The sequence below is a fragment of the Myotis brandtii genome, unplaced genomic scaffold (genome assembly GCF_000412655.1).
Source record: "Myotis brandtii unplaced genomic scaffold, ASM41265v1 scaffold233, whole genome shotgun sequence".
NCBI classification, from domain to species: Eukaryota; Metazoa; Chordata; class Mammalia; order Chiroptera; family Vespertilionidae; genus Myotis; species Myotis brandtii.
Genome location: NW_005358773.1, coordinates 641,275 through 644,852, shown reverse-complemented (window position 1 = coordinate 644,852; position 3,578 = coordinate 641,275). Strand labels below are relative to the sequence as shown.

Sequence of the window (3,578 nt, the reverse complement as noted above, 5' to 3'; positions counted from 1 at the left end):
ACTTCTTCGACAGGTGGTACGAGCGCGGCCTCGCCTGGTACCGGTGAGCGCCGGGTCCTTCGGTCCCATCCGCTTCCGTGCGCGCCCTGGCCGGTGCCTCCCGGGAATCATGTGGTGCGCCCCTGGGGTACCACCGGGGTCGAGGCAGGGAGAGGTCTCGGGCATCGCGGGATATGATCAGCCTGGGTTGGGGGCGGCGGCGGCGCGGGGCGGGCGAGGCTTGGTCACTGGCCGGGAGCTCTAAGAAACTTTGAAAACTCCAGGGAAAGCCTTGGTTTGAGGCCGCTGAGGGGTCTCAGTAAGACGGAGAGGGAGTGCGAGCCCAGCTGAGAAGTAGCTTCAGGCTCGCGGGGTTTGAGGAGCGTTAGAAACTCTTCAGGCTCGGTCGCCCTCCCCTGCTGGCCAGTTACCCGTAGCAGGGGCAGTCTCCTAGAAAGGGTCTGCCTCCCAGACTCCTGATCCTGGGAAGAGGGGTCCTCGGGGGTCCTGTGGGTCTGCAGAAGGTCTGGGCTTTAGGAGGAAGGATGTGCCTTTGAGTCAGTGCCCAAGGGTGGGAATTAGGACCCCAGCTTCATGTCATGGCGCCCTGCCCCACGGGGGATGGCCTTGGGGTACGGTGTGGAATGTGGGGGAGCACCTATCCCCAGATGAAACAGCCCCTCTGGGCTGAGGTTGGCACTGCCTGCAGCCTCGTCAGTTGCACACAAGTCTGCCACCTGCCCTGTCCCTTCCTGTGGGGGAAATGAGAGCTTATAGACGGAGAGTGAGTCTCCCCACTCCCCCAGCTCTCACCTTAGCCCCAGCTTGGGACCAGCCTCCATGGGACAGAGAGGACCCTGCCCAAGGTCACCTGGTGAATTAGTGGGGAGTTGGGGGCAGCGGAACCCAGACTCTCCAGGTATCCTAGTTTCTCTGTACCCAGATTCCTCACCTCCACCCCATTGGCTTTCTTTGCCTTTTGCCTTAAAAACCACTCATGGGTTTGGAAGAGCCCCAGTGAAAACAGGGGTCCTAGCTCCTGAGCTCTCAAAGGTTGCTGCCATCAGGGGATCCTCAGGAAGCTGAGTGGTGCTGGGAGGGCGGTGAGTCCATCCTTGAATCCAACTGGCTGAATTCTAGTGTCAGAGCTCAGACCGCTACCCACCCTGACAGTGCCACTGGCACCCCAAAGCATCTCTAATACCTACTGCTGCAGAGAGGACAGAGAAGAGGAGGTGGGGGGGCGGGGAGAGTGGAAGAGGGTGGGACGGTGGAGGACACACTATAACTGTAGGGCAAACCTCAGAGTCCACACTGATCCCAGAAGGGGGTGGGACGGTGGAGGACACACCACACTGATCCCAAGAACTTTGACTCCAAGAAGCTGGGGGAGACACTGAGCTGGGCTAATTGGGGGTGGGGGGCTGCAGGGGAGGCTAGACTGGGTTTAGCCCTAAAAGGTTTCTCGAAGAGTCAGGAAGCCTGAGGCCCCTTCCAGGCTCCCGGGTGCATGCTCCAGCTCTGAGGGACAGGTCTGGGGAGGATGAGGGCCTGAGAGGCAGTAGGCACGAGACCCAGACTGGAGGTCAGATCCTCAGCTCTGGGGTTTCTCGGGAACCAGGGATGGGAGCCAGGGGATTCAGGAGCGAGTCTAGCTCTGGTAGAGGAGGGACTTTCTCTTTATTTTTAGAGCCACTTCCACCGGGAGGGAGAGGGGGTGCAGAGGGGCAGGTCCCAGTGGCCTTGCCCCATTAATCCGGAGCTGTCCCTCTGGGCTGGCTAGGGCCGAACCCTCGTTGGCTGGTGCAGGAGCTGAGCTGGCGGAGCTTCTGGGGTGCCCTCAAAGGGGTCTGTCTCCCGGGACTTATCCCAAGAGGGCTGGGTGCTGTTCCTACCTGAATTCTCAGGACACGAGATAGAGTGTGGGTGCAGAGTACCAGCGCATGTGGCCCTGACATGTACAATACAAGCGGCTTGGCGTGCTCACAGGTGTCCTGTGCCTCTGGCCCTTTTTTTTCTTTCAACCTACTCAGAGTGTGCGGTGAACCTCTGAAAATGCGACCCCCGCCCTTCCCCAGCTGCAAAGAGGATGCCCAACCCCTGGGCATGGTCTGCTGGTGTTGGCTCTCAGGACCCTGGCTGAGCCGCCAGGAGTGCAGAGCCCTGCTCTGGGTGGAGGGCTAGGCTGGTGAGTCAAGGAGGAGCGGCCAGTACCCCCAGCCGAGTTTCTGGGACACCCATCCCCACTGGGCTGTGACTGACCTCGTTCCAGGCAGTGGCCCTGGCCCTGCCCAGGGCCTTGGCAGGTGGGTTCTGGGCTGCCCAAAGTTAATCTTGGCCAAACTTTTCCCTCTAACTGGGCTGCAGTTAGCCCCTTTCTCAGACGCTTGAGGGTCCTCCATCTTGGGGATTGTGACCTCCTGGTACCCCCACGCTCAGTCAGCATTTTCTCATCTATTCGTTCACTCACTGAGCATCTTCTGTTTGGAAGACAAGCACTCCAAGGTCTCATCAGGAGGGCTGTCTTGTCTGGGGGCAGGTGGGGCTATACTTTGACCAGTGGGTGCAGAGTACCAGCGCATGTGGCCCTGTGCTGACATGTACAAGCGGCTTGGCGTGCTCACAGGTGTCCTGTGCCTCTGGCCCTTTTTTTTCTTTCAACCTACTCGGAGTGTGCGGTGAACCTCTGAAAATGCGACCCCCCTTCCCCAGCTGCAAAGAGGGTGCCCAGCCCCTGGTCATGGTCTGCTGGTGTTGGCTCTCAGGACCCTGGCTGAGCCGCCAGGAGTGCAGAGCCCTGCTCTGGGTGGAGGGCTAGGCTGGTGAGTCAAGGAGGAGCGGCCAGTACCCCCAGCCGAGTTTCTGGGACACCCATCCCCACTGGGCTGTGACTGACCTCGTTCCAGGCAGTGGCCCTGGCCCTGCCCAGGGCCTTGGCAGGTGGGTTCTGGGCTGCCCAAAGTTAATCTTGGCCAAACTTTCCCTCTAACTGGGCTGCAGTTAGCCCCTTTCTCAGATGCTTGAGGGTCCTCCATCTTGGGGATTGTAACCTCCTGGTACCCCCACACTCAGTCAGCATTTTCTCATCTATTCGTTCACTCACTGAGCATCTTCTGTTTGTCAGACAAGCACTCCAAGGTCTTATCAGGAGGGCTATCTTGTCTGGGGGCAGGTGGGGCTATACTTTGACTTTAGTATTTGGGAAAAGCGAGAGGAGATAGGAGGGTGCAGGTGGGGAAACCCGCTTGGCCCCTGGGGCCAATGAGGGAGTGGGGTTCTGAGTGTGTGGGGGAGGGACCTGGGCTTCTGTGGGGCTTTTCTCCCTGTGCTATCCCAGGAGAAGCTCCTGAGGCTGGGGACCAATGCCCCACCCCAGCACCCTATGGATCCACATGGGAACCCTAAGTAGCTTTTGCTCAGAACCAGGCCTGGCTGGCTGGGGCCCGGGAGAGATGGGGGACCTAGGGGTGGATGAGACCAAGGAGGGAGAGGAGTCTGGGGCTGGATGGAAGCCGCAGGGAAATGCAGACCAGATGCACAGGGAGGGTCCGGAACAACTTGTCAGATGTTTGCTGTGTGGAGGTCAGAATCCCGTTCCT

General features: G+C 59.7%; 1 protein-coding gene across 1 annotated transcript in view; it reads left to right on the top strand.

Moving 5' to 3' along the window:
- The first annotated feature begins 6 nt into the window (after positions 1-6).
- Positions 7-3,578, top strand: part of HS3ST6 (heparan sulfate (glucosamine) 3-O-sulfotransferase 6) — a 7,079-nt gene continuing 3,507 nt past the window's right edge. Inside the window, exon 1 of the mRNA XM_005866578.2 lies at positions 7-43. The gene's annotated coding sequence lies outside the window, so the exon portion shown is untranslated. The remainder of the gene's footprint in view (positions 44-3,578) is intronic.